The sequence below is a fragment of the Malania oleifera genome, chromosome 10 (assembly GCF_029873635.1).
Source record: "Malania oleifera isolate guangnan ecotype guangnan chromosome 10, ASM2987363v1, whole genome shotgun sequence".
NCBI classification, from domain to species: Eukaryota; Viridiplantae; Streptophyta; class Magnoliopsida; order Santalales; family Ximeniaceae; genus Malania; species Malania oleifera.
The window spans coordinates 87,909,935-87,923,909 of NC_080426.1; positions in this window are offsets into that span (position 1 = coordinate 87,909,935).

A 13,975-nucleotide genomic window follows, 5' to 3' on the forward strand; every position below is an offset into this window, starting at 1 on the left:
CATATATTTGAACATATTTATTTTCCTGAAATCAAATGTTATATATACATACATTTTCTCAAAAAGAACTAGCTTAGTTTATCCTCATACCTGATTCTTGAAAAGCCCCTAAGAAAATCTGTCCTACACCCGCAAGGTTCCTAACTCAACACCCTGGAAACAGCATTCCCCATAACTAAAGTTCAGTATTTCTATGTGTATATCACTTCCTACAACTGTCAATTAACCAAATACTGAGTAGAAAGCCTTACCCTGGATTTGGGATGGTTTCCAACTCAGCCCCACCGACGATCTGCTCCAACAGACTTGTAGAGAACTTTCCCAGGAGCGTCGTGGTGGCTTTAGATCATCGATCTGATGAAGATCCAGCCCGAAATCGAAGAGAGAAGGGGGAAGGGCTGTAGGATGAGAGAGAGAGAGGGTTTCTACGCTTAATTTCCATCGAAAATTCGAGTTCGTCACTATTTATAGGGCTGGATTCGTCGACGAGCCACGTCATCTCGTTAGCGAGTCCTTTAATAATTTTTTCAATGAAATCCACTCCTCGTCGATGAAATTCAGACTGTCCAAAACCTCTCTCGGTATTTCCTCGTTGACGAATCTTGCCTTCATCGACGAGGTCCTCTTTACCCTCGTTGATGAATCCCCTGTGTTCGTCGACAAGATCCTAAAAATTTCTCTCAGTTTATTCCTTCCAAAATGCAATGTCGTCAACTACCTCCTTCTGTTTCTGGTTTCCATTTCCCTTTCTTTTATTATTTAAATACCATTATTCTTCAGGTTGTTACATTCTCCCCTCCTTATAAAATTTCGTCCTCAAAATTTACTATTCACGTAACTTATCATCCCTTAACAAGAAAAGAGTTTACTTATTTTATTACCTACCCTCACTTATGGCGGAGGAATACCGTAGTTACATTCTGACTCTTGGGAGATTACATAAAAAAAGAGAAATTCTCCCAAAACTAAAATGCTACACTAATTAAACCATTACATGTACCTGCAAAAGAAATACTACCTAACTACTTACACTTTACCTGTTTAGACTCCTAGGAATAGATGCAGATACTTCTGCTTCATCTGTTCCACGGATTCCCATGAAGCCTCTTCAATTGCATGATTCCTCCACAAAACTTTTACTTGAGGAATCTTCTTGTTACGTAACTCTTGTACTTTCCTATCCAGAATCTGTACTGGTCCCTCCTCATACACCAGTGAATCACTAAACTCTAATTCATCATAACTGATGATATGAGAAGGATCTGGGACGTATTTCCTCAATATTAGTAATATGGAATACGTCGTGGATCCTGGACAACACAGGTGGTAAAGTTAGCCTGTAAGCTACCGATCCCACTTTATCTAGAATCTCAAATGAACCGATAAACCTAGGACTAAGTTTACCCTTCTTCCCAAATCGCATAATCGCTTTCAACGAAGCTATCTTCAAATATACGTGATCACTAACTTCAAATTCCAGATTCCTACGGTGATTATCAGCATAACTTTTTCGTCGATTTTGAGCTGCACTGATCCTATCTCTGATAATCCAAACTTTATCACACGCTTGTTGCACTAGCTCTGGCCCCACTACTCGTCGCTCACCCACTTCATCCCAAAACAAAGGAGAACGACATCTCCTACCGTATAAAGCATCAAATGGTGCCATGCCAATACTGGACTGGTAACTGTTATTATACACAAATTCTATTAATGGCATGAACTGAGTCCAACAATTCCCAAAATCCAATACGCACACACGAAGCATATCCTTTAATGTCTGTATTGTCTTCTCAGTTTGTCCATCTAACTGAGTATGGAATGTCGTGCTAAACGATAGCTGAGACCCTAGTGCTTCCTGCAAACTCTTCCAAAAACATGACATAAAACGCGGGTCTCAATTTGACACAATCGATACTGGCACCTAATGAGAACGAACTATCTCCTGAATGTAGATCTCCGCTAAACGGTTGAGGGAGTAGCTGATCTTGATAGGTATAAAGTAGGCGGTCTTAGTCAAACGGTCAACAATCACCTAGATGACATTCTGGCCATGTAATGTCGTCGGCAGTCCTAACACGAAGTCCATAGATATATGATCCCACTTCCACTCTAAGATGAATAAAGGCTACAACTGCCCTACCGGCCTCTAGTGCTCAGCCTTTACCTGCTGGCACGTCAAACACTGGACTACATACTCGGCGATCTCTCTCTTCATACCACTCCACTAGTAAGACTCTTGCAGATCTCTGTACATCTTCGTACTACCGGGATGAACTGTATACAAAGATCTGTGAGCCTCCTCTAAAATAGTCTTCCTGATCTCAGCGTTGGAAGGAACGCATAATCTAGAATGGAACCGCAAAGCTCCGTCATCTGCAATACTGAATTCCTCCCCCTGACCATTCTGTACTCTATCTATCACCTCTACTAATTCTGGGTCTTTCTTCTGGGCGGCTTTAATTCTTTCCTGCAGAATAGGCTACACCACAAAACTGGCAATGTGAGCCTGATAACCACCCTTAACTAATTCAATGCCGAATCTCTCCAGATCCATCATGATCGGATACTGGATCTCCATAGCTGCCAACACTGGTTCCCTCGATGTCCTGCTCAACGCATCAGCTACCACGTTTGCTTTCCCTGGATGATAACTGATGGTACAATCAAAATCCTTAATCAGCTCCAACCACCTTCTCTGCCTCATATTCAATTTCTTTTGCATGAAGAAATACTTTAAGCTCTTGTGGTCGGAGAAAATCTCACACTGCTCGCCGTACAGGTAATGCCTCCAAATTTTCAATGCATATACCACTGCAGCAAATTCAAGATCATGTGTAGGGTAGTTCTTTTAATATTCTTTCAACTGTCTGGACGCATATGCCACTACCTTGCCATGCTGCATCAATACACAACCAAGTCCCTTCAAGGACGCATCACTGTAAATGACATACCCCTCACCCCCTGATGGGATAACCAATACTGGTGTTATGACTAATTTTTGCTTCAGTTCTTGAAAACTCTGCTCACAACTATCCTCTTACTCAAATCTAACATTCTTCCTCATCAGTCGTGTCAAAGGTCTTGACAAAGCTGAGAATCCCTCAACGAAACGACGATAATACCTAGCTAGCCCCAAGAAACTCCTGATCTCCTGAACATTTCTCGGTTTAGCCTAATTCACTACCATCTCAATCTTGCTAGGATCCATAGAAATAACGTCTCCAGATACGACATGCCCCAAGAACACGACCTTCTTAAACCAGAATTCATATTTACTGAACTTGGCATACAACTTCTTTTCCCGAAGTGTCTGCAAAACCTGCCTCAAATACGTCTCATGCTTCTCATAGCTCCTCAAATAGACTAGTACATCATCAATAAACACGACAAAAAACTGGTTTAGGTATTGGTGGAAGACTCTGTTCATCAAATCCATAAATACCGTAAGAGCATTCATTAAACCAAACGACATAACAAGAAACTCGTAATGTCCGTACCTGATCCTGAAGGCCGTCTTCGAGATGTCTTCTGCTTTCACTTTTACCTGATGGTAGCCGGATCTGAGATCAATCCTCGAATACACTTGTATACCCTGGAGCTGGTCAAACAAATCGTCAATACGGGGTAGAGGATACTTGTTATTGATTGTCACTTTATTAATCTCCCTATAGTCTATACATATCCTTATAGTACCGTCTTTCTTCTTCACAAATAAAACTGGAGCTCCCCACGGAGATACACTGGGTTGTATGAAGCCTTTATCAAGTAGATCTTGCAACTGATTCTTCAATTCTGCCAATTTTGCTGGCGCCATCCGATAAGGTACTTTAGAAATCGGCGCTGTACCGGAAGATAGATCAATAGGGAAATCTACCTCACGATCGGGTGGCAAGCTTGGTAACTCGTTTGGGAAAACATCAGTAAAATCCTTTACTACAGGCGTGCTAGCAAGTTTCAATTCATTCTCTGACATCTCCTTCACAACAGCTACAAACCCCTGACAACCACTCAGCAGTAGTCTCCTGGCCTAAATAGCTGAAACTAGCTGAGGTGGGATTGCACTCTCAACCCTACGAACTTGAATTCTGCTTCCCCCAAAGATCTGAATATCACTTCTCGTGCTCGGCAATCTATGTTGGCAAACTGCTAGCTGATCCATGCCAAATATAACATCAAACATGTGTATGTCCAACACTATCAAATCAATAGACAAAGTCTTTCCCTGAATATCAACTGGACAGCCTCGGAGCACCCTAATACACCTCACTGCTGACCCAGTCGGTGTAGATACCAACAATTCAATATCTAATGATTGTGTTTCGGCCCTACATATTTAACACACCCCGAAGATACGAATGAGTGCGTAGCACCTGAATCAAACAACGCAATAAATTTAAAAGAAAACATAATAACCATACCTGTCACCACGTCACTTGACGTCTCAGCCTCACCCGGCATCAGCGTAAACACCCTGGCTGGAGCCGTATTCCTCTACTGGTCCCCACGTGGTTCTTGATAACCTCCTCGGTATGGTCTAGGAGCTCGAACTACATCTGGTGGGGTAGGGCAGTCTCGCACCATATGCCCCGATCTATTGCAGCGATAGCACACCACACCCCCAGCTCAGCACTCTCCCCAGTGCCTCCTACCACAAGTCTGACAGACTGGAGGACCCTGCCCTGATTGCACCTCGCGTCCTCTCGTATCCTGTCTCCGCCCTCTGCCATAGTTTCCTCTCCTCCACTAACTCGGTCTATGACCCTGCTGGTAGCCGATAGATGCAGATCTCTTCCTCTGTCCCTTCTCCTCTGTATTAAGATGCTCACCAATCTCTGCCAAGGCCGCCTTGTCAACTAACTCAACAAAGTCCTGGATCCGCAGCACCACCACCTGCTTGAATATACTCCGCTCAAGCCTCTCTCAAATTTCCTCGCCTTCTTCACTTTATCAGGAACAATGTACGGGGCGAAACGAGAGAGCTCGATGAAACGCGCCACATACTGCTGGACGTATAGCAGTCCCTGCTTCAAACTCAGGAACTCTTCTACTTTAGCCTCCCTGATAGTAGCTGGAAAATATCTATCAAAGAACAATTCCTTAAACCGGTCCCATGTCATGGTCATCGGAGTCGCCCATAGGTGGCGAAGAGGACTCTCTGTTCCTCTGTACACTGTAATACAACCAAGATTTTCTTGGTCTCCTGCAACTAGTTCTCAGTGGCTGCAGGATTAACTCCACCTGAGAATGTCGGAGGATTCATCTTCATAACTTTTCTATAGTGCACCCATGACCTACAGATGGACCACTTTGCTCCCTCGAGCTCCTAGCGATCTCAGCCATAACCTGCTAAGCCACGCTACGTAATACTGCGTCAGAGTCGATTCCAGCTGCACCTGATGGTCCTGCTCCATTACTGCCACTCGCATGGGCACTACTTCCTCCTGGATCCATTCTGAAAACAACAAACACAACTTAGAAATTCTATCCTTATAACTTACCCACCTATCCTCACCACTTATCTTAACATTTCTAATTCATTTCTAATCCCCAGTCCTACATTCTAAGAACACAACCCGACAATAGCTTACTATGGTTTTCCTGAAATTGTTATCCTAGGAAAAACACAGGAACTACTATGAAAGTCCTATCTCTAGACTGTAGAACAAAACCTCAAATCATTTCCTAAACTCTGGTATTGTTTCTGCTGCATTCTAAAGTCTACAGAACCTAACAACCTAGGCTTTAATACCAAACTGTGACGACTTGCCTAATTTTCCCATATATTTTTTTTCCTAAAATATAATAAAATCAATATCACAAATCCCAGCTCAGTAGATCATAATCCACCTGGACTCGTGGGTACCAGGGATACATCAGAACACAAAAAGAAAGCCTAAGCAACAGGAAACATACAATCATATACATATCATTATACCATACATCACAATACTAGAGTTACTACAATCACTGTATACATATATACACATCACTTAACCTAAAAAGATGTCTTAGGGCCATTATCACAAAATACATCCGACCCTATCAAAATACTTACCCTTCTAGAAGGGCAAATCTACCATACTAGCTCAGCGGGGCTTTACCTGCTCCCCTATCCGGGGCTCCTGAAACGTTTATAAAATTTATGGGTGAGACACCTCTCAGTAAGGGAAATAAATTAATACTAGTATGTGGCAACATGAGTATTCCGTGTTATACATATACCATACATAACATATTCAGTAACTATTATGTCAAATCTGGAAAAACATATATCTCATCAAAACATGGTAGAACATACTGCATTTTCATAAACATATTTCATCTTATATAATAATAATAATACAAAAACATTTCTAGTAGGTTAGTTGGCTATTGTCATGTATTACTCCCACATGACTAGGTTGTGTGGCCCGAAGGCGGGACCTGACAATGGTTGGCCGACCACTGCCAAGTCAAAAGTACAATCTATAAGTCTGATGGGTCTGCCAGACCTAGTTCATACACCAGGGGCGCTCACACACTTCTTAAAAACCACATCAACCATCCAATCTCACACCACTCCGTACAGCGGCGTTAACACAAATATCATGATCACGAAGACCATGGACACATAGCAACGGTACCGTGCAAGTGCTAGCCTAGACCAAGCCAACCAAGTTATGATATTATATAACATATACTGAAATTGTGATACATGGATATCTCATATCATTAATTATTAGATCAATCATATCATTTTGCATATATACGTATATCGTGAAAATCATTGGCCCATACACCAGTATTACACATTTTACTATAGCTTGGCCCGTACACCGGAAAATCATAGCACAGCCCGTACGCTGGAAAATCACATCCGTAGCTTGGCCCGTACGCCGAAAAATCATATCATAGCACAGCCTGTACGCTGGCAAATCACATCTATAGCACGGCCCATACGCTGGCAAAGTATATCCATAGCTCAGCCCATACGCTGACAAATCATACACATAGCACGACCCGTACGCTGGTAGAATATATATAAAAATCTTGGCCTATATGCCAGTTTTCCATTATAAAAATCTGTATCATAATCACATTTCCAGAAAACAGTATTTCATAACAATTTCTACTCATGCCACACTGAATAGGTTTTTCATAAATTCAACATATCATCATTTTCAACAGTGTTTTCTTACATATAAATCATATATGAACCTATTTACTTTCCTGAAATCAAATGCTATATATATACATTTTCTCAAAAAGAACTAACTTAGTTTATCCCCTTACATGTATTTGAAAAGCCCCTAAGAAAATATGTCCTGCACCTGCAGGGTTCCCTACTTAACACCCTAAAAACAACATTCCCTAGAACTAAAGTTCAGTTTTTCTACGCGTATGTCACTTTCTACAACTGTAAATTAACCAAATACTGAGTAGAAATCCTTACCTTGAATTTGGGATGGTTTCCAACTCAGCCTCACCGACGATCCACTCCGGTAGACTTGCAAAGAACTTTCCCAAGAACGTCATGGTGACTTCAAATCATTGAACCGGTGGAAATCAGGCTTGAAATCGAAGAAAGAAGGAGGAGAAACTGTATAGGGAGAGAGAGAGAGGGATTCGACGCAACAAAATGAACTAAAAATCACGTTTAACCCTATTTATACTGCGGGATTCGTCGACGAGCCACGTCACCTCGTCGACGAGTTCTGTAGAAAATTCATCGACGAAACCCACTCCTCATCAACAAAATTTAGACTGCCCAAAACCTCTCTCAGTATCTTCTCGTCGACGAATCCTGTCCTCATCGACGAGTTCCTGTTGCACCCTTGTCGATGAGTCCCCTATATTTGTCGACGAGGAGCTGAAAAAAATTCTTGGGGATTATCCTTTCCAAAATGCAATGTCATCGACTTCATCCTTTTGTTTTTGGTTTCCATTTCCCTTTCTTTTATTATTTAAATACCATTATTCTTCGAGTTGTTACACAGAGAGTATCGGGTAATATATACACACTGCTAGGTACGACGATTGTAGGTGGAGCTGCAGCTGCAAAGTCTGAGTCTGACAGTATCGTTTTGTGGCATATGCTATTAGGGCATATGGGGGAGCATGGAATGAAATAACTTCGCAGGAGGAATCTTTTGAAGGGGGTAAAATCATGTAAGTTAGATTTCTGCAAGTACTGTGTGCTTGTGAAGCAGAATAGGGTTCAGTTCATGACAACCATGCACAAGATGGAGGGAATATTGGACTACGTTCATTCATATGTTTGGGGACCAATGAGAGTAGCATCACGAGGGGGTATATGTACTTCATGAGTTTCATTGATGATTACTAATGAAAGGTCTGGGAGTACTTCATGCGGCACAAATTTGAGACGTGTTCCAAATTTAAACTGTGGAAAGCTGAGGTAGAAAAACATATCAGGAGAAAGATTAAGTGCCTTAGGTCAGACAAGGACATTGAGTGCACGAATTTGTGTGTCAATGATTTTATTGCTTTCCTTTATTCATTGTGATTGATTGCTTGTTCCGTATATTCATCATTGAGTGCTTACATTACTTGTTTCGGATTGATTTGAGTTTTTGAGTTTCCATTGCGCATTCGTATCAACAATTTGTTTTTTGTATGTGTGTGTATTTATTTAATTTATAATTCAAGAATCTAATTTTTTTTGGAATGTATTTTGTATGTATAGCATAAACTTTAAATACAAACTCACTCATTTACTTGTATTTTAAAAGAGTTTGAAGGATTTTTTTTATTGAGTGACAAATTTTAATCAAAAGATATTATTAATAAATTAATTTTGAAAAGTATTCCTAATTATTAAGCAAAAATTAATTTGTATCATTTTCATTCTTTTGGACAGTATTAAATAAATTTCCATTTCTATCCAAAAAACTTTGATCAAATTAAAATGAGAACTAGTGGTTAGTCAAATACAACATCCTAAGTAAAATTTTAATACACACAATCCATTGCCAGAGTCAGTATGACAGGAGGCAGATAGATTGATAATAATGGAACCTTTAAGTCATTACACTCCTAGTAAAGCGAGTGTATCTAGAGATGGGTTCTTTCCTAGAACTGCTCCTTTTTTCCATATCTTTTCCAAGATTTCCTTCTTGGTTTTCTTATATGGCATTGACCTCTTGTATAGCTAGATTCTACCTTTTCTGGGTTTCTAACTATTCTTTAGTCACATCCATATCTACATGCAATCCCACTTGTTTTAGAGCAACATGCTTGATTCATAAATGGCATACTTCTTACATTTGGTAAGACATGTCTCTGCATACAGTAAAGCCTTATCATCTGCCTTACTATTTCTGCTCGTACTCTGAGAGTATTTGATACTTCTGTATCTTTCTCTAATATTTATTTTATAGCTTGGGCTACCAATCCTGGCTAATTACCTGGTAGTTTCTGCACAAAGACCTCTTTGGCATAGGCTTGGTACTGGGGGCCTAGTTGGTAATACCAGTGTTGAAACTCACAAAGGTATTCTTCAAAATAACACATATCGCAAATTCGAATTTTTGTGATTGCCATTCTGGCTTTCTCCATTAATTCATCTCCCCTATCCACTAGCGAATATCCTACAAACTCTTATTTAAGGAAATTTGCTATAATGGCGATTACTTCATTTGGGGTTCTGATAGTGTTTAGGATTATTGCACTCACATATGAGTTTCTCTACAATATTTCTTAGAAATTTCCTGCATTTCCCCTCAGGGTAGATACTGCAAACTTATAAGCTCGCTCCATGTTCCAAGTTTCTATACCATGACTTAGGAGATTGTATCTAATATCCATAGCCCAGTCATCTATTGTGACTGCGGAATCCTTTTCGCAATCTAACCTAAGTACTGTCCCATTTTGGGGGTACTCCTTCTGGAATAGTTTTCTTAGGTCTGAATTCTTCTTGGATAATTTAAAGCAGCATCCTGTTGTTTAATTGTTGTCTGGAGCATTTCCTTGAAAGATAACTTCTTTCGCTCCCATGGTTTTGGCTTAAGTCTTAAGGGTTGTCATACTGGCTTCGCATCCCAAGACGAAACTTTAGGAAAACCTTGTAATGCCCCGAACCCTTAAACCCGGGTCCGGCGTGTTATACCTGATAATCCATAAATCAATATATACGCAGCGGAAAACATAACCATAATCTCCATATAACATATACCATAATACCAGAGTTTTCTATTTTCTATCTATAAATCCATAAAAACCAACCATGACCTGCATTTCCATAAATACATACATCTCCAAAACATTTCAGTATGTTCGCAAACATTCCTTTCATAACTGACTTAAAACATAAAGACATAAAACATAAATTTTATACATCCCAAAATTAGCATAGAAATATACCATTTTCTTTTTCTATTCCCCAATAATGCTATAAAAACCTTGAGCTTTTAAAGCTCGATCTCAAGGAAATCCTGAAAAAGATAAATTCATATTCAGGTGAGACACATCTCAGTAAGGGAAGAAACAATATATTAAACTCATCGTGTGGCCATCATGAGATTATACATATCATTTTATAATATTTGCAAATCATTAACATAATACTGAAAGTCATTTTCTGAACCTAACAATCACATGCAAAGGTTTACCCAAGAAATTACCCAAGGATAGGGGTGATTACCAGCCCATACAAGTAGCACCCCTCTGCTCTGATACTTAGGTAACCCTAAGGTCATAATTAAAACATACCAGAGCACTTGTCTTACTCAGTAAGCAATCAAGTGTAAGATTAATCTCGTACTCACACAGTTCAATAATAGTTTATCAGCAAAGGCCCTAAGGATAGGGAATTCTACCTGCCCATACAAGTAGGTTCCCTCTGCCCTAGTGCGTTATGCATCTACTACCACATCTGAAGCTACTTGTGCACTCACCTTACTCAGCAAGTCCTCAGGCGAAGAGTATGCCTCGCCCAATCATAACTTGTTTTACATACATAGATACTTCTAATATCATAATACATCATTTTTTCCATCGTGATTCAATCATTCACATTTTTTTATGTCCATAACTTAACATTTCTTTATGTTTCACTTTAAGTGACTCTTTCCCATTTGTATCATTCATATTTCACATTTTATTTCTTTGCATTGTCATTCCTTGTCATTTCATTTCATAACATTTTCATTTCATTTCTTTGTATTACAGCTACTCTTTAGCCGTCATTTGTTAGTCCACATAGAAATGTGCTAGAATCTGCTAACTCGGCTTTCAGCTGTTATACCTTTACATGGTTGCATTTAACATGCATAGACAACATTGTCCATATCATATTTTATTCTCGTAGCTTTACTTACTTAGCCTGCATCTCATACATTTAACATATAATTTGCACAGATTCTCATGCCACACAATTTAGTAGTAAAATTCATACATATTTCTCATAAAATAAGCCAACCCACATTTAACATTTATATGCTCAAAATACATTTAATTTCTTATTTAATTCATCAGAAAATTCTTTTCACTTTCATTCGTTCACTTTCACATATACATAACTATATCGACAATCCTAGGCTCAGAAAACATAAATTTCATAGCTGGCATTTTAAACCCACATAAAAACATATATACATAAATAACACATAATTATTTTTAATTCATGAAAAACCTGATTTAATATATAAATCTCCCCCTTTCCTGATTTCTTGAACTACACCAACAGGGATCTCGAAAAATACCTGCGGGGCTCACCCGGATCGTGAATCAAAAATCCTAATTCCATTAAATTGACCCTAAATAAAATATTATTTTAATATTTCCTTGGGCCATAAATTATAAATAAATAAATATACCCTTAAATTTAACCAAATTACCAAATTTCTCAAATCCCACTTTCGCTTTGGAGTGGGGCCTAGAAAATCCCAATTGAAAAATTACCTACGCTAAAATAACGATATCGATGACTAGGACCCGGTGGTGGTGCCTGATCATCGATTTAACAATAGATTTAAAACAAAATTGAGAAAATAGAAAAAAATTACGTTTCCCCAGGAGCAGTGCCTAAGCCATTCCCACAATAAATCTACTCCAGTCAAAATGTCGGTAGCGGAACCAGGAATCCAACGGCACTTTCCGTTTCTCGATCTGCCACAAATTTGTTGAGAAATTGAGAGAAGGAGAGAGACGGAGACGGACGCGGGCGTGAGTGTTTGTAATTCTTCTTTTTCTTCTTCTATTACTTTATTTATATATATATATATATATATTATAATTCTTACCTATATATGTATATGTATATATTTCTCTTATTTAAATTAGTTTTTTTTAAATCCAATGTAAAAATATTTAATTTAATAACTAATTATTTAATTATTTAATTTATCTTAATTTAATTTATTTTTTTTTCTTTTTCCCACGTCATTCCTTTTATTTATTATTTGTTATTTTTATCTATTTTTTTATTTCAATCATTTTAATTTTTCGGATCTTTACAAATCTACTGGTATTGTTTCCCTTGGAAATGATGGTCCTACTCCTACAGTTCCACCTCTTCCAGATCCTCTACTAGTTCTTACAAGAATTGCCTTTGCATTAGCCAATTTTCTAGCTTTGAGGTTTTTCACCTCATTAAGCCTATTATTTACCTTCTTTTGGATCTTTGATACCTGTCCTTTTTTCTTTGACTAATAACTTATTCAACTTGTCTTGAGCTTTCTAAATATTTTCTGTTATGTCTGACAAAACTTTCGTTTCATTAATGTCTTTAAGAGCACTTTGAACTTCCTGTTCTTGTGCATCCTCATAGTCTTTTGCAGCATATCTTCCTAATATACTGCTTTTGACTTGAGACGATTGAGGCTCTTCTCCCTTACCGAGGGCTTGTATTTTGTCTTCATAACTCCTCATTATCTCCCTTATTCTATTAGAGATAGACTTTATATCACTCATCTTTCTAGACAGATAAGATCTTGACCGTCGAGTTTCTTTCCTAGGGTCCTATGGAGTGCTTATAATTGCCACTCACACTATCTGACCCTGGACTAATAGAGCCTAATCTGCTCTTCAATCTTTGCAAGGAGTCTTTCCACCCCTGCTTTAATTTTCCTTAGTTCAACTATCCAAGGATCTAAGTCAAAATTGGCTTTTAAAGAAGGCAATTCATGATACTTTTCGAGCCAAACCTCGCTAATTGCTCTCTCGTACCACTGTACTCGAGAATACAATTTAGCTCTTTGATAATATACCCCTTTCTTGTCTACCTATTGGTCAAAATTACTCAACATGATCTGGTATATACAAATGGTCACGGTTCATTTGGTTCACGAAATAGTTATTCATTGAAATAAGATAAAATATAGTTTAAATTTTGAAAATCAAGGGAATAGTTATTCCTTATGTATTCTTAATTATTTCATTCAAAAAGTAACAAAAAATAAATAAACATCATCATGATAAAATTTGGGAATAGTTATCCCTTATCAATTTCTTATTATGTACTCATAAAATATTTCATATTGTTATTTGTTTTATTATAATAATATAATTTATTGTATAACTAATATATCTAACTTATTAAAATTAATCTATTTATGAAAATAGACATTTCACAAATCAAATGACTCTCCTTATTGGCAAGCAATACTTGTAAGCAGAAAAGATTGGTAGTTAACCTACTTGATCATGACACTTGCCCAAATTTCAAAGTTTCTAAAAGTTATTTTAAATAACTCTCTGACAACATGTTTAGTTGATGCCTCTATAGACATACAATGTGTTAGCTTTGGTGTACTCTCAAAAGAAGGGGGTGAATTGGGTATTAAAAAATATTCTCAGGTTTAGCTAATCCAACAGTAGTATTTCACAACTTAGGGTCTTTCTAACCCAAATGCGCAGATAATATGTGGAAACTAAATCATGCGCGACATTCATAAAATAACATACACGTGTAGAAAATAAATTACGGAAAAGTAAAGTGCACAAACGATATGTCATCAGGGTTCGGCCAACT